This window comes from Gavialis gangeticus, unplaced genomic scaffold, assembly GCF_001723915.1.
Source record: "Gavialis gangeticus isolate Ggan-Ray unplaced genomic scaffold, GavGan_comp1, whole genome shotgun sequence".
NCBI lineage: Eukaryota > Metazoa > Chordata > Crocodylia > Gavialidae > Gavialis > Gavialis gangeticus.
The window spans coordinates 167,748,359-167,766,009 of NW_017729024.1; the positions used below are offsets into that span (position 1 = coordinate 167,748,359).

Below are 17,651 nucleotides of genomic sequence, written 5' to 3' on the forward strand. Positions count from 1 at the left end.
TGGAAGAAGTTGGGGAAGGTGCTGGTAGCTGATGAGGAGCCAAGATTTGCTGCTCCCAGTTGACTGCTCTCAGCAATCGGCAACAGCCTCAGGGTTGGGCATACTTACTCTCCCCTGGCCTCTGAGTCTTGTGCTCCTGGCTGCCATGTCCCAGCTGTTTCAACGGGGAGGTCCCCACTTGTCATAACCTTTGGCTTGAGGGTTAGGGCACTCCCTGGAGCAATGGGAGATGTAGGGTTGAATCCTCTGCAGATGAAGTTTTCTAATATCTGGGTGAGTGCTGTGATTGCTAGAATATTATGCCGAAGGTAGGCACCTGCCCAATGGGAGTTTAGGCACCTGCCTGCTCAGCCTGTGCTTCTTCTGTGCATGCACAAAAGCCAGATTTAGGTGCCCGAACTCTTTGCAGCCCAAAACGTAACCCTTTAATGAGTTTTATGGTAATTGCTGTGAGTTATTTTGGGTCATTTTTGCCACATAGGTGCCCGTAAGCCCAGGGTTTGGAGCAAGGAGGGCAGTCTGGCCGTGCAGGCTGCAGGGAAGGGATGTCCCAGGAGAGAAGGGCTGCAGGAGGTACCTATGACAGCTGGGAGGTGACAGGTCAAAGGGAAGTATGGCTTTGAGGGTGACCTTGACCCCTTCTGTCCACTGATTGAAGCCAGCCACAAGCAGGGAAGACGTGGGGGCCAGAAGGAGAGCAAGTCAGAGGGAGACTGGTTCTGCAGCTGACCCTGCTCCTGCCTGCGGGTGTCCTCTATGCCCAGCATCCAAAACAACACGGGGTCAACGTGGGACATGGAGGCACCAGTACCATTGCCTGCACCTGAATGTTAAACACCGGGTGACTGCCAGCTGCACTTCATCCAGGTGTCCAGATACTCCTCACTGGAGAAGGCATGATGTGTAGGCATGTGCGTGTGCCGGCATACACACAGACCTTCAGGAAGTCTCTCTTCTGTCCTTGCCTACCTCTGTCATGGTCATATGCAAACTATAGGGTGGTATCACTCTAATCCTTACTAAGTGGAGTTAAAATGTGACCGAATGCACATTCACGGAGATTAATATGTGTTAAGGGCTACTGTGGTGGTGTAGGGTTGCTCCCTTTCAGGTGAGATTATCTAATGTGCTAACTTTAATACATCACCACATTACAATGATTTGCAGTTGTTCATCGAATCATAGAAAATGAGGGTGGAAGGACGCTCAGGAGGTCACATCTAGTCCAACCCCCTGCTCAAAGCAGGACCAGCCCCAGCTACATCCTCCCAGCCAGGGCTTTGTCTACCCGGGTCTTCAAAACCTCCAAGGATGGAGACTGCACCACCGCTCTGGGGAGCCTGTCCCAGTGTTTTACCATCCTCCTAGAGAGAGAGTTTGTCCTAATATTTAACTAACAGAGAGCTGATGGCTCCTGTTATTTTAAGAAGAAGAACTGCAGCAGGAGAAGCCAAGCAGTAGCAAAACCCCGGGCAGGGGAGAGGCCCTTCAGGGTCAAGAGCTGCATCCGCCGGCAGCCAGGATCTCTTGGCCTGGAGCGGGCGTGCTGCAAGGGAATAGGCAGCTGGAGACATGAGGCCGTGATTGCTTATGGCAAGTGTGGCAGCCCACAATAAGCCTACAAACTCAGGCAGCTTAGCTACTGCTCTTGTATGGTTACACCGACAGCAGGTTAAGGTAGGTACAGCCTATACCCAATGGTTTGGGATGGGACTGTAAGGGGTGGTTCTTGGAGGTCCCATTAGTGCTCTAGGGGCACCTGATTGCCTTGAGCCCTGCAGGCTCGAGGTGCAGCCAGGAGCCGGGGAGCAGGGCAGAGACAGGGGCCAGGGTCCCGGCGCCCGAGGGCTGGTGCCTAGAAGCCAGGTCCCATATAGCAGGGCTGGGCTAGAAGGTCCCATACAGTGGGGTGGAGGCTGAGAAGGCAAAAGCTTTCTCCACCAGGAGGGTGATGATGCAGCAGCCCCTGAGAGGCATCGATGTGGGTACTGGGGGGGATGGAGCCCACATAATTAGCCCTTAAGGCAACGAGCACAAACACCTGTGTGCATGAGAGCAGATCTGGCTTGCGAAGCCCTGGGGTAGCCTCCCCTTTTTTCCTTAAAAGACATCTGCTGGCAATGCTCCTACCAATGCAGCCCAGGATGCCATTAGCCTTCTAGGCAACAAGGGCACACTGCCGGCTCATCTCCATCTTCTCGCCCTCTGCAACCCCCAGGTCTTTTTCTGCAGAGTTGCTGCTTAGCCCGTTGGTCCCCAGCTACTTGCTAAGCAATAGCATTCATGCATTAATATTGCTTCTGTGTCTCCTTGTGAACCCTGAGAGGTTTGGGGTCGCAATCTGATGCCCGAATCAGACCCTGAGCTCCTGCCTCATAGGATTAATCCTGTCAATTTGTCACCCCTTTCCAGTGAAGCACCCTATGATGCAAACACGTGGCTTCTTAGAGCTCCCCAGAGCAGGGGAGCTGGGATCTGGGAACGTGATCTGCCTTTCTAGGCTCTCAATAAAACTCCAGGAGACTAGATACATCAAAGCAGGGTTGAAACCATAGCTGATTGTGCGATAATGGGGATGAACGATGGCAGGGCAGCTGAGGTTTGACTGATGCTGTTTGATAAGGGGCAGACCACAGCATTTAGCCTAAATACTTGGGATTACTCTTGGAGTCTCTGGCAAATGCATTGCAGCCTGGATATTCCTCCTACCATGACATGCCTGGACAGTATCTGTGTAATTGCTCCACATGTCTGCAAGGAATTTGTGGCATCACTTTCTCCGCTCTGGGAGCAGGAGTTGTTAAATGCCTTCCTCTCCGAGGGATGGGGAGTTTCAGGAAGAGACATATTTGCCCCTCAGATGGGCTCCTTTGATCTGTTGTTGTTGGCTGGTCCCTCTTACACTCGCTGCCCCTCTGTCTAATTCTGTATTGCAGCCACCATCCTTCTCGGCAGGGAGGTCGGGCTGTGGCTTTGTCCTTGCCACTCTTTAACTGGAAGTGTCTATGAGTGCAGTGGGTCTCCCCAAACCAGGTGGCTGGTACCCCATCATGGTCCTTGATAAACTTTCAGCATGATAGACTGTAGCCCTGTGAGCCAGCTCTCATTTATGCGTGGCAATGCAGGCTGCATCCCTCCGGACTATGTGGCATCCTGCATGGGCGATGCTTTATGAAACGCCAGCCTTCGGGGAGATAACACGATCCTCTCCAGCGCCCATCCTCCCACTAGGCAGCAGACCCAGCTAGAGGCACTGTGACTACCACGCTGCTTGAAAATGGAGGAGTCTAAAACTAGGCATCTCAGACAAAGTCAGCTTGACTTCCAGACGGGCTGAGCGCTTGCACCTCCTGCTTGTCCCCGCTAGACTGGATGGCCGTGACATGTCTTACGTGAGGCCACCTCTAAAACCCACAGAGATTTACACAGAAGGGTACTGCAGTCAGTGCAGTAGCCTGCTCAGCAAGTGCAGTACCCTTCTGCAAGGACAGGATATGTGGGCATTGCATTGGCTTTCCACTGACTTCCACGTGGGGCCAAAAATGCTGGTTTTGCCTTGTAAAGACCTAAGTGGCCGCAGACCAGCACACATGGGAGATTGGCAGCATCTCTGCTTGGGCTGCATTACTGCAGCCGTTGCTGCGGGAAGCAGTGGAGTTGGGGCTGATTAGCAAGAGGAGAGAGATGATTGATGGAGGGGATGTTCTCTGTGACATCCCTTTTCTTTGGGACTTATGCACTTCCCTCCTCGTGCCGAGAGCTGAGGTGGCTAGAAAAGGGCTTTGGAGATAAGTGGGAGTATGAGGAGTGTGAGATTTTTGGGTCCTTAGGTGTTGAATCAGGGGGGGGAATGTGCTGCCATGTTGGTTTAATGACCAAACCTTGCATCACACATCTCAGCAGGCTGGTTAGGAGAAAAAAGCCATTTGAGATGGGAGGGCAAAACACCTCTCAAAGAGTCTCAAGCTCCTGTTCAATGATACGTATTTTTTTAACTCTTAAGGTTCTGATCCGGAGCCTCAGAAATAAATTGCGGTCTTGTTGTTGACTTCAATGGGCTTTGGATCGGCTGTTTTAAGTCTGGGGGGTAGAGTTGCAGATAACACGGTTCAGGTCTTCACCCATGTGGCCCCATCACTGCCACCAAGATAGCCCTGTGTCTGGAGAAGATGGAGTCAGAGATGAGGAAGAGCTGGGTCCATGACATTAGACACAGGTGGTAGAGACAGAGGAAAAAAACCACCCAGAAGAGTTTGTAGACATAGTGAAATGTCATTTGGATAGATGGCACAAACCCACAATTGGTCAATCAAGATTTTTCTGAGGCTATAGACTTAGTTTCTTCATTGATGCCGTCCCCTCCTGTAGCAGCTTCTGGGGGTAACAGCAGCTGATACATCTGGCGGGGATTGAAGACTATCCCATCCCAGCAGATGATGATCTGGACTCAGCTCTTCATGCCCTGGTCACTTCACTACAGCAAGGTGATATACTTGGGTGTGAAACTGGTGGCACCTAGGAAACTACAATTAATCTAAAAGGCTGGTGTGCATCTCTTCAGCAACCCATCAGATCTGTCCTCTGACCTGTACAAAGCTGGTACAACTTTCAAATCAAATTCTGTGTCTCATTCTTTATCTCCAAGGGCCATCATGGTCCAGGATACCCAAACAACCCCCAAAAGCTCTGGGGTGCAGCCTGTCATTGGCAATGACAGTGGCAATAAGGGTGAAGCTCCTCTCTGCAGGAGCCAACTTTCTCGAGGGCTGGTCTGAGACCATGGGCCGAACCCGCCTTCTGTGCCAAGCACAAAGTGTGTGTCTCTTATGTAAGTATGGAGCAACTCATGTACGTGAACCTTTCAAAACACTCGACCGGCCTGGGGAGGTGATGAAGGAATAGACAACATGTGGCAGGTTGTGTCATGTGCTGTTGAAAAGTGCTCAGATACGGTGATGATGGAAGCCACAGAGTTTGCAGGCATGTCAGGAATGTGCATGCCCAAAGACCTACAGCTAGGGCTGCAGAGCCCAGCACCGACTCTCGGGAGGGAGCGGTGCATTCTGGGACAAGGACTTTGTTATGTTTGTGCAGGGCATTCATAAATAAAAGGCCCCAGCCACAAGTGTGGGAAAGAGTGCAATCGGACAGGCAAGCACCGACTTTATTGCAAACGTCAAGTAAAACTAGGCATGCATTGGCATTAGCAGATTCAACAGAAAGTAACTTCAGAGTCACACGTGCAGATTCAACCCATTCACTACAAACTAAGGGCTCCTACAGACATGCAGCAAGGCTGCTGTAATGCGCTGTAAATCCAGCGCATTGGAGCAGACTCAGTTCATCTCCAGATGAATCGAGTTTGCAGGAGCATGGAAATGAACATGCTCCAGCAGCCTCCAGCGTCATGTGTATCAGCATCCCTGTGCTAAAAAATGGTGGCAGGGATTGAACTGAAACTGGTTTGATGAGCTTTAGTTCAAAGCTCCCCTCCACCATTTTTCAGCATGGAGATGCTGATACACGTGCTGGTCGGGTGCTTTTAAATAGTGTGGCTTGCTAATTAAAGCACGCCCCTGCCTCCCATTGCGTATCTATAAAAGCCCTAAATGCACAGTACCCAGGATTACTGTGCCACAGCACTGGTGCAGTTATTTGGTGATGTTTACTGCACATTAGTCTAATAATACTGCACCGGAGGCTATTAGCACAGTTTTTGCCTGCCACACTGCTGTGCAGTGTTATTAGGCTAATGCGCAGTTAACGTCTTGTGTAAACGCACCCAGCGAGGTGAAATTGAAGGAGCCAGGGGCGGAGAAGAGCAGGGTGAACAGGTGGATCCCAGGCATGTGCCAGGGAAGGAAAGAGGGAGTGAGACATTGGGGCTGGAGGAGAGAATGGGATGGAAGATGGAGTCCAGCATGTTGTCTGGGGAGAGGTGTGGAGCTCACAGGCTAATATTTTAGAGATAACATTGGTGTCTGATCTGGGCTGTGGGGCACACTGGGGTTTTATAGCAGCAAGGATCATAGCCCTTGAAAAGAAATTAGCTCTCCTCATTTGAAGAGGAAGGATGGTCCAGCGGTGGGTGTGCTAGCCTTGCCCCTGGGAGGTCCAGCCTGCCATAGCCTCTCTACGTCCCAGAGGGTTGGCATATGCTGCATTCGCAGGAGAAGCCCGGTGCCATGGTGAGACCACTCCTGGTCCCTGAGAAAGCCTGTTCAGGTATGTCTGGCTTCTCTGCAGTCAGTGACAGCCATACACTGCATCAGAGATGCCTTGGGGATGTAGGTAAAACCTGCCCCTGGAAGAGAGTCTGCTGGGGCCAGCACCATGCTGGGGATGAGGAGATGCATTAAATGGGACCGTCAGCCTGTTTCACACCTGGCGCTTTGAGAGTCTGGGGAAGGGTGTCAGGACAAAATGATGATGAAGGGAGCATGCTCCGGTTCTGGGCCTGGGCTCTACTCAGGCCCATGGGGGATGAGGTTCGGATATGGACCAAAGACCAGAGGGGGAGCCATGTCTTCTGTATGGCCTTCCTGGTATGGAGGGGGGTTCCTACTTGATCTCATGCCACATGGCTATCTGTGCCAACCAGCTCAATGAGCAACCCAGGAGCAGGCAGGCCAGGCTGGAAGTAGCCCCAGGAGTCAGGTATTGTGCCTGCCTGGGTTCCCATCCACTGGGGCAAGGAGGGAAGGTCCCAGACTCCAAAATCCCAACTCAGTCAATCTAGCTAGTGACACCAACAGCATCCCACAGCTTGAACCGGGACCCGGGTCACCTGGGATTTATTGAGAGAAGGCAGCAGCAGCCTGATGGGTAAGGGTGTCTTCTCCTGGTGCCTTCCTGTGCCTCCTAGGGATCCAGCTTTGGACTAGGTGGGGAAGGTGGTTTTGCTGTGACCCTGCTAGGCCCCCAGGAAGCCTCATCATTTCCCATCTCTTTGTTTCAGGTGGTGCCTGGGAGGGAGGAGACAGCTAGTTGAGATCATGCTAGTTTTCTGTGCTCTTCCCATCTCCTCCTACCATCACCCCCAAAGGCTGGAAACTTTCCAGCCCTTGCTGCAAAAGCTGCTGCATTACAGTGCCGAGGGAAGATCAAGGGACATCCCATGTGCATCTTCTTGGTTTCTTGAGGGCACCTGAGGGATCGCTGCTACAAAAGCCAAGTCTCAGGAGAAAGCAGCATTCCCTCCGGATGCAGAGCTATTTCCTCCCAGATCCTGCTCAGAGTATTTCTGTTTATCAGACAGGATGCCTGAGAGGCCCCAGCTCCTGGTAACTCAATGAGAACCTATCACCAGCAAATAAAATACCAACCCAGCACTGCACCGGAGAAGAGAATTGGGAGCAAATCAGGTGCTGGTTCTAGTTCACCAGGTAGAAACCAGATGCATAGCTTTGGTCACTCGCAGCAATAACGTGCCCTAAACTGGACCACTGCCTCACCTCCCCATGTGGACACGCTAGGTAAATGTTACTAAACACCTTTCAAAGCTGCGAGTGCCACGAGCTAGGCTACTGCCAGTGCTGATGGACCAGTCCTCCCCTCCTCTAGCTTGGGAATCGCTACCCCAGTCGGTGCAGACACAGATGCAAGATGAAGTGACAGGCAAGATGGGAGCAGAGCTCATCCAGCTGCTAATTGAGCCTCCCATCCCTCGGGGGTCATTTAATAATGGGGATATCAAGGGTCCCCCAGTGAGTCAGTGTCAGAGCGAGGCATGGATCCCGGGAGTCCTGGCACCAAGTCTCCTCGCCGGTGTTTTGGAGATGTCCCCTATTCTGGCCCAGCAAGGGTGGGCTTGCCGGCTGTGCTGCTGTTGAGGACGTGACCCCACTTCGCCGCTCTTCCTCGATAGGCTCTTTGGCTCCTTCAGCCTAATGAGCAGTAACGACCACCTAATCCTCGTCCTGCTGACACAGTCCCTGCAGGGATTACCCGGCATTTGCTCACCCCTGTGATCGCTTTATGGAGCTGGGCTGCGGCAGCTTTGCGCCCCTCTTCTTGTTGCCCTTGCCGAGGGAAACGGAGGGTCACGCATGAGAGCACGCTCCATCGGTGCCCCGTGGGAGTGCACACAGGGGCTTTCCTCCCTCCTTTCTGCCCTGCAAGGTAAGAATCGCCGTTGCTTAACAGAGGGAGAAAGGGAGGCCATGGGTATTGCCAAAGGTCACACTGCAAATCGCTGAGCAGCAGGCAGTGGAAACTCTCATTTCCTCTTTTTAGTTAATGCAGAGAAAACCCACGAGGTGGGGAAGGATGCAGTGGGCGGGGAGGAGTTGCAGCGACTGAAGAGGAAGTGTCGGGTCGGAGGGGTGCAGTTTTTGGGGACTGATTGCGGGACCGGGCTCGAACAGCGGTCGTGCCAAGATAGAAGTGTGCTGATGAAGTGCTTGGGGCACTGGGATGGAGACCTCGTCAGGACACGTGTAAGAAGAACCGGATGCCCCAGAGGAATAGAAAGAGGAAGAGATGTGATGGGACAAAGGGCAAGTTTATGTGCCTCAGGACTAACGGTGCCCTGACCCGGGAGCTCCCCAGTTGGAAGTGAGAGAGGAGGAAGAGAAAAGGTGTAAGACTCACCTGCAGTGAGATGGCACCGCGAGCAGGATGCAAAGAGGCAAACATGATCCTTAGACATAGCAAGAGAGGTAGGACAGATTGGCAAGCATTTCTCCCCTTGTAAGTGGCCCTGGATTATGCCCTCCAAGCCTGACTCATGCTCGGGAGGGATGAATTCAGATGGGAAGAGGTGCAGAGAAGGGCTGTGAGGGTGGATGGGAGAATAAGGAGCCTGCCCGATGAGGAGGGACCAAAAAAACCTGCCTGCTTCAGCAGCACAAAGGCCGAGCTGCGTGGGGGGAGGGAGCATTTCTTGGTTTAAATCCCTCGAGTGGGGTGAACACTGGGGGGGGGGAAGGATGCTCTGTGCTAAAGGACAGTGTTGGTACAAGAGCAAATGGGTATAAAGTGGTCACGAACTCACTTTGGTTGGGCACCCATCGGAGAAGTGGGGCTCTGGGATAGCCACCCGGTAGGAGAAAAGGGGCACAACACCCTTATGAAAAGGATGTAGATACCATCTGCAGTAGCTGGGGATGGGCTCCGTGTCCGGGAAAACCCTGCTACTCCTGTTCCTGATAAGAAGGACTATTACCCATCTTTCACTGTGGGAGGACGAGGTGTCCTCTGCCAACCCGGCCTGTGCACCCTTTCCCCATGCTCCTCCCGGCCCCATGGCAGTAGCAGCCCTCGCCGGTGGAGGAGAGCTTCCCCAGGGGTGCAGCGGACAGGAGAGCAGACACCCATGGTTTCCCGTCTATCCAAATCCCAGTGGGCTCTCTCCAGCGCTCATTTTCTGCTGCTCCAGAGACGGGAAGAGACCTCAGACCCGAAGGGCTCCCCCGGATTGTGCAATGCATCCCTCAGCTATTGCACATCGCAAGCCTTTCCGATCAAGCTAAGGATCGTCGACCGTTTTGCTTTTTCTCCTCTGATAGCCAGACAGTTTTAGCTGAACTCAGGTCCTACCTGAAGCAGCTCATGCTACTCACGCCAGCAGGTTGTTGTCCAGCAGGAAGGATGCTCCAAGGAAAACTGCTGAAACTTTGAGGCTGGATTTCTGAGGGTGGGATTAACCCTGTTGCTCCTGTCCCCCTTTCTGCTCCTTCCTGTGCTTGAAGTTTGGAGGTGGGGGTGAGGAAAAGGAGTTGCCCTCTCGTTCCACCGGGATTGATCAAAGCCCCTCCTGGCTCTGAATCGAAGGGTTTGTTTCATGAGGAGGTTACCGCAAAGTACAAAGGGCAGGGCTTGGATCCAGAATGACCTGGATACATTGGGGAAGTGGTCCATAGTTCATGAAATGAGATTTGGCAAGGATGAGGGAAAAGTGTTGCACTTGGGTGGAGCGACTGCATGCAGAAATGCGTGGGAAAGGAGTAGGCTGCAGCACCGCAGAGAAAGACCTGGGGGTTGCAGTAGTCCGTACGCTGCATATGAGCCTTTTCTTGTGGCAGAAAAGGCATCCTAGGCTGTATCAACAGGAGTGTCGCTTGCAGATTGAGGGAAGTGATTCTCCCACTCTCTATTCAACATTGGTGAGACTGTTCCCGGTGTCTTGCATCTTGCCCTGGGCTTCAAGAAAGATGTGGACAGATTGGAGAGTCTAGAGCAGGGCAACAGAAATGATTAGGGGCCTGGGAAGCAAGACTGATGAGGAAAGGCTGAAAGAACTAGGGTTATTTAGCCAGGAGATGAGAAGACCGGGGTGGGATTTGATCGCAGTCTTCAAATCCTTGCAGGGTGGTTATAAAGAGGATGGAGATGGGCTTTTCTCTGTGGCCATAGGGGATAGGACAAGGAGCAATAGCCTCAGGCTGCAGCAGAGGAAATTTAGGCTGGAGATGAGGAGGGACTTTCTGACTCTGAGGCACTGGAACAAGCACCTAGGGAAGTGGTGAAAACTCCTCCATCCTTAGAAACTTTCAAGAGCAGGTTGCACAGACACTCAGCAGGGATGATTTAGTCAGGGATGCTCCTGCCTTGAGCAGCGGGCTAGACTAGATGCTCTTCCAGCCTTAATTTCCAGTGGCCCTATGAAAGTCAGCTTGGGCGTGAGTTTCACAGAGAAGCAAGCTAGCTCTCATGAAGAGTGTGAACACGGGACATTAGTAGCTAGCATCTTTCCTTCCTAGGAGCTTCACTGTGTGGACAAGCCCAACCTTTGGTCTAATATTGCTGCCAGTACAATCCTGTAGGGACCAGTAGGACCCAGTAACTAGTGCAGAGATGGCTTTGGTAGGCAGATGGGAAGCAGAAAGACAGGAGTCAGTGCAAACAAAGTGGGATGGTGAGCACGTGGGTGAGAAAACCGGAAGGGGCGAGAGAAGTGGAGACAGCCACTGGTGGGCACACATGAGAAGCAGAGGGCTAGAAGTAGATGGCATAGCTGCTGCATGAGATTAAGGCAGTGGATGGGTAGTTGGAGACAAAGCAGCTTCCTCCTCTGCACATGAGGATGTGACGTCTCTGTCAATGGAGGTACCACCTGCCTGGAGGTGCCCAGGCTGCTTAGAGGCATCCACGATGCTTGTGGCTCGAGACAAAGGGAAGGGATGGAGAAGAAACTTGGCCTTTGAATGATGTATTCTGGTTCCTGGTCTTTTGAGTGCAGATAGTGCTTCCCGGACGACTGGGAAGTTGTGAGGGCTGAGCGGTTTCTCTATGGACAGAGAAGGACAAAACTCAGACTAATCCAGAGAGGGAGGGTGCATCAGGGCAGTGAGTTTGCTCCATGTCTGCCTTTTTCTCAATAGGGTACCTACTGGATAATATCATTGTACTCTCTAGAGACGGTCTCTTCCTTGCACGAAGCTGACTCTGTTGGCTCCTGGTCTTATCCTGCATCATGATGACAGGGGTCATAATAGTTTCTCTCTCAGCAGTCCCTGTGCAGTGAGGCACATTGGGATGCATTGAACCAGAGTCCCAGCCTGAGCAGCCGCCTCAGAGCTGGTGTCCAGCATCTTCTGGAGTTCATTAGGCCTGTTTCCAAGGAGCACTGCATCCTCCGCAGAGGCCAGCACGTTTGTGAACCCCCCGGGCCACGATCCCTGTGATCACGGAGGGGCTCCATAGCCAGCTGGAAGATGATGGGGCTTAGAGGGCAGCCTTGTGATTTCCCAACCGTTCACGTACTGCCCCCATTGCTAGGGTACGAGCTCTCAGGGGCGGCTTGCCCTGCAGTCCAGCAGTGTCCTCGCAACTTGGCTGTACTTGTTCCTAGCTGAGTTTTGAATGAGCTGACTGGGCTATTGCTAGCACTTGCCCAGGGCCCAGGGCAGGCCTTGCTGCCATAGTCACATTGCTGCCGGTACCCACGCTAGCTCAGGGCCAGCGACCTGAACTGCCCTTACGTCTCCGCATCTCCTTGCTCTTTGATGCACAGACTGTCACCTCTGCCAGCCGGGAGCATGATAGTCTCTGTTTGGAGAGTGCCAAGCACAAAGAGCCGTTGGCTACAGACCACGGCTGTGTCTGTCAGGTGTAACCGCAAAATAAATACAGCATCATTTAAATCAGCACGTACATGTTTAAATAAATACATGCATTTAAAAAAAATAAATACAGACTGCAAACTCTTCTCTGATGTCAGCAGGGAACCTCTTAGGTCTGCCGTAGGGTTTGGCTGCCTCCTCATGGCCTTGCTGTGAAAAAGCGTATATAAATTAAGCTTGTTTATGTTACATAGTGTGTGCATGCATGGGGGGGTGGTGTCACAGGTGTCACACACACGCATATGATTTCTTTTTTAATTAGTGTCTAAATAATGACAGTACCAGGCATCGTCTTAGCCAGGGGGCAGCAGAAGTTCAGGGATATTACATTGCATCACATTACATTTTATCATACTGTACTCTACTCAGCTATACAATACCGTACTATTGTATTGCATTGCATTATATTATATTATTGCAATATATCATATGATATATAACATGATATGCACATTTACACTGTAACAGGGGACCCTTATCCCCCCCATGTTACTTGGAGGAAGGGAGAAAGGAGTGGCATTGCGGGTGCAGCCTGCAAGGAGCTCAGCTGAAAGGGCTGCAGGGCTCAGCCTGCAGACAGATGAACGCTTGTCTGCCGAATAGGGAACGAGTGGCATTTAGACCCTATTAGCACCCAGCCAGGCGAGGTGACTGGCAGACGGAGGAGCGAGGGCCATATAAGCCTGAATCTGGAGCCCAAGGCTCAGACCCTTGCTGTAGAAGGAGGGTCTACAAGTGGGCTACATAGGTGGGAGATGAGTCTATGTTTTGTTTCCTGTTGTTTGGGGTTTATATTAGACTGTAGGACCAGGTTGCGTCTGTAGGGGATGAGGAAGCCACCCTGCAAAAGGGGTAGGCAGAGCAAGCAAGGCTGAGAAAGCCAAGATCCAGGCACGAGCATAGCGAGGTCTAGAGGGGTAGATGTCCAAAAGGTGGAGGGGCAGATGGAGGAGGCCTAAAGGGGATGTGCCTGGGGGGATGAGGGGACAACAGCCAGGCCCAGGAGGGGCTCAGGGGCCAGTGTGTGATCCTAGAGAAGCCTTGGGGGGGTGGGCTGTGCTTGGGGCCAAGGGCCGACGATCAGGCACTGGTGGGGTTGAACAGAGGACCAGAGAGAAGGGTTCCAGGGGAAGGGTCCCAGAGACCCTCCCCCCATATCGTGAGGGACCAAGGCCCCAGTTGACCCCGGTGGGGCTGGGGACCTGGTGGGCACCTAGGCCCAAACCTCAGAGAGAGAGAGAGACTGGGCCAGAGGAGCCTGGACAAATGGTTATGGGGGAGCCCTGCCACAGTTAGGGGTGAGTCAACTGGCAGCCTAATGATGAGCAGGGCTGGGCAAGGCACCAAAAGGCGAACTCCAGGCGGCCTCCCCTAATGTATGTAATTAATACATTAATTAATGTATTATTTAATACATTAATTAATGTATTCATTTTGACATCAAGGTATGGCAGGGAGAGTGGAGGTGGCCTGAGAAGGGGAACTGAAATAGTGGAACGGGTGTAGGGAAATGGGTGTAGGGTGGTGGCACCTGTGACTCGCGCACATGCGCGCGTGCACACCCCCCTACCATGTAACATAAACAAACTTAATTTATGTAAGTTTTTTCACAGCAGAAAAAGACCTGGGTGTTACAGTGGACAATATGGGTGGAGGGTATGTACATAAATTAAGCTGAACAGGAGCCAGCAGTGCGCCCTTGTAGCCAAGGAGGCCACCAGCATCCTGGGCTGCATTGGTAGGGGTGTTGCCAGCAGATCCAGGGCAGTGATTCCTCCCCTCTATTCAGCACTGGGAGACCACATCTGGAGTCCTGTGTCCAGCTGTGGGCTCCCACTACAGAAAGGATGGGGATACATTGGAGAGAGTCCAGTGGAAGGCAATGAAAATGGTTGTGGGGCTGGGGGACAGGACTGGTGACGAGAGGCTGAGGGAAATGGGCTGATTGAGTCTGCAGAAGAGAAGACCGAGGGGGACTGAACAGCAGCCTTCACCTTCCTGCCAGGGGGTTGCAAAGAGGATGGAGCTGGACTGGTCTCAGTGGGGGCAGGTGGCAGGACAAGGAGCAATGGGCTCAAGCTGCAGCAAGGGAAATTGAGGGTGGATAGTAGGAAAAACTCTTACTAGGAGGGCGGTGAAGCACTGGACCAGGCTCCCCAGAGAGGCGGTGCAGTCTCCATCCTTGGAGGTTTTGAAGCCCCGGGTAGACAAAGCCTTGTCTGGGATGATGTAGTTGGGGCTGGTCCTGCTCTGAGCAGGGGTTGGACTAGATGTGACCTCCTGAGGTCCCTTCCAACACTCGTTTTCTAAGATGTTAAGTCTATGAGTTGTAGGCAGACTTCAGAAGATAAGCTTAATGTTGACATGGCCTCACTGCCCTTAAACCAAGAGGTATCAATAGACCCCCCCCCAACGGAGCTTAACTAGTCCCAGGGAAAGTCATTATATACAGTAGGTCCAGATGGACATGAGGAGGCTGGTTCAGCAACAGGCATTTTAACGCCAGGTCAGGCCAATGGACTGATTAGCCTGGATCCTACCTCCCACAGCAGTTAATGTTTCATCCTTCAGGGGATGGTGCCAGACCCCAGGCAGAGGTGCTGGTGGGATAATGTGCTCCTTGAAAAGGGTCCTTCCTCACCACAATAACTAGAGGTTTTACATCTCTTCCAAAAGTCACGTGTACAACAGAGAAACAACAGCAGCAACAGCCACGGGAAAGGGACAGCCGCCACCTTTGAGGACAGAGGCGGCTGGTTTTAAGAGAAGAGATGCCAGCACTGCAAGAGTTTTCCACAGCAACTTCTCCCAGCCCCGACAGTGGAGAGGGAAAGGCAAGTTCAGCCCATGGGGACAGCTCACCCTTGAGCCTCCCTGCTGAGATGTCCACTTAGCATCATCGCATGCTGGGCACTTGCTGTCTGTTGGAAGCTGCTAAATTGCCATAGAGTTTGACCCCTGGGACTGGTTTCAAACTGGCTGAACAGAGGTGAAACCCCCATGTTCAGTGATCACCCACTGAGCTGTCTCCTTCCCCACCAATCGCTCTGTGCATCAGGACTGTCATAAGAGACCTTTCCTGGATGTTAATGTCTCTCTTTCAACAGGCTCCCCATCCCCTGCAGGGGTGATTCCCAGGGGTGAGGATGGTGCCAGTGTTAGCAAAGGGGAGTTTTATCCAGACAGGGCAAACCCTTATAGTTGGAGGTGGAAGTTCTCCCCCTGCTTCTCGTCCTGGGTCTGTTTCAATTATTAACTGAAAGCAGCTCCACGTTTGGGCTGGCGAAGCTGCGGCATCAAAGTCACTCAGGCTAAATGAAACTCCATGAGCTGTCCATCTCTCCAGACATCTGTAAACAGCTTACCAAGCCTGCAGCTGAGATGAGCCTGCAGCAAAGGCCAAGCCGGGGTGTACAGAAGGGCTATGGACAAGACATTACACATAAACTGGCTTAAGCGATCAGAAACTGGTTTAAACCTCTAACTGAACATAAGTTCAGTGCACATAAACCAGTTTCAAAATGACCAAAACCAGTTTGAGATAAACCTGGTTGAATGCAGTATCAGATCAGACTTAACTGATTGATGCAACAATTCATGCAACTTCTGTCCCAAACCAAGGTGACTTGCTCTCTGATGGCGGTAGGAGGAGTTTGGTGGATGCCAGTAAAAACCTGTTGACTTATTAAAACCAAATTACCTGTGGTTGAACTTTGAGATCTTCAGGGCTTCCCATCTTTCACAGCACTTTTCAAGGCCACAAATGAGATCCCAGTGTGATAATAATAAGGACTGTAGTTTTGTAGCTCCAAGTATGTACAAGGCAGTGTAGTGGCAAGTAAAACAAGCTTCCTGCCCCAAACAGCTGTGATCTGGACAGGCATCAAGGAGATGAGAGACACGTGATGAATGACACTAAAGCAGTGGTTTTCAATCTTTGTTGAGTCAAGGCACCTCTTGCCAGACTCAAAGTATCCCTTGGAAAATGCCAGCTCTTCATCTTCACTTTTTGACTACAGAAAAGTACTAGAGCAATTCTTCTGTTGCAATGAACTCAGGAAGACCACTATCAGTCAGAACAGCTTTAACACCTGAGTTCCTGTTTGAAGTCTCAGAGTTTATCCTGTGATCATGTGTGCACATCTTACAGTGCATGGTACCCTCGAGAGGAAAGTGAATGAGAACCACTGGGCTCAAGCAAAGCTGTGGGGTTCAACAGGTGTCCCATGAGTTACTCTTCATGGAGGGCAACGTTGGGATTACTAGGCCACGGGAGGAAGCAAGGTTTGAGGGGAGCGGGTGGAGCAAATCACATCTGCTAAATCTGCTCATCAGCGAAAGAAAAATCCCCACATCACAGAGACTTCCACACCAAGGCCTGATGCACGGACACTGCCGCATTCCCCAAACACGTTCCTGTGTTTCTTATCAATTGAGAGCCTAGTCCTGATGGTGCTGAGTGCTCTGTTCCCTCACTGCAGCATACAGTAGTCAAGAGCACCCAGCAGATCCAGCACCTGTATAGCTCCTTCCTCAGAGAGCCATGAGCACGAGACACAGCTTTGCATCCTGCCTGCCCCCCTGCAGCCACTGCTTGCCCATGATGAGCCTCTGCGTTCCCCGAAGGGGTTGTATAGGAGACATGGGGGTGAAAGGGGTGTCATGACATAGAGCCCAGGGCTGGGACCAGCCCCATAACTCTTTTATCTTCAGGGCTCATGAGCACCTCTGGTACCAGGGAATGCTGCTTCTGAGCTGCTCGGGTGAGCAGAGTTAATGTTTTATGGGAAGAAGCCTGGCCTCGCAGTGACACAGTAACATTTAGGGCTTTGATGAGGAGCGATTGAGTGGAAAATGAGCTCCGGGGGGCAGAGGAGACAGCTCTGATGTTAAACCAGATGGGAGAATATTGTCTGTGGCCCAATCCCATGAAACCGCTGCAGCAGGACTGGTTCCTATGCAATCTCTGCCTTCAGAGGAGCAGTCATGCAGAGCCTGGAAGAGTAAAGCTTTGCCCAGCTCCCCCAAAGTGCCGTAGGTGTTGGCACCAGTTTCACTACTTGGGTATGACTGATGTGGGACCTTCCACACCGAGAGTCCCTTGCTTGACCTGAGGTTGCATCTACACCAGCAGAAGAAATGGGTCTTCTTCACTGTAGGGTGACTGACATCTAGTATAGCCTTTGTGTAAGCAGGTGTGGGCACTCCACGGGTGTCACGATGAGCTTTCCATTGTCTGTGCCCTCCGTCCACTCCCTTTTAGTCTTCTTGCTTGCCACGTCTTGATGTAAACTCAGTAGGAGCTAGGCATGCTTTACAGAAATGGGCTCTTATCTGGTCCAGAGCTCCCTGGCCCTGTCCCACTTTTGCTTTGGTTGAGCCTTCAAGTTCAGAACCCACTATTCAGGGCTGCTGGCTCCTGGCTTAACTTTGGGTCACACTTCGTGACCTCCAAAACTCATGATATGCGCCTCGTTGTAAACTAGTGGTCCCAAATTGTACTCACTCCTTCTACTCTGCCTGCTTGGCTGAGCTTTGAGTTTGGTGTGTTCACAGGTACCCCTTTCAGTGGTCTCCGCCTCCCCT

General features: G+C 52.0%; 1 protein-coding gene across 1 annotated transcript in view; it reads left to right on the top strand.

The window, feature by feature from the left end:
* The first annotated feature begins 8,588 nt into the window (after window positions 1-8,588).
* Window positions 8,589-17,651, top strand: part of LOC109297983 (aquaporin-7-like) — a 42,566-nt gene continuing 33,503 nt past the window's right edge. The window contains exon 1 of the mRNA XM_019518092.1: window positions 8,589-8,660. The gene's annotated coding sequence lies outside the window, so the exon portion shown is untranslated. The remainder of the gene's footprint in view (window positions 8,661-17,651) is intronic.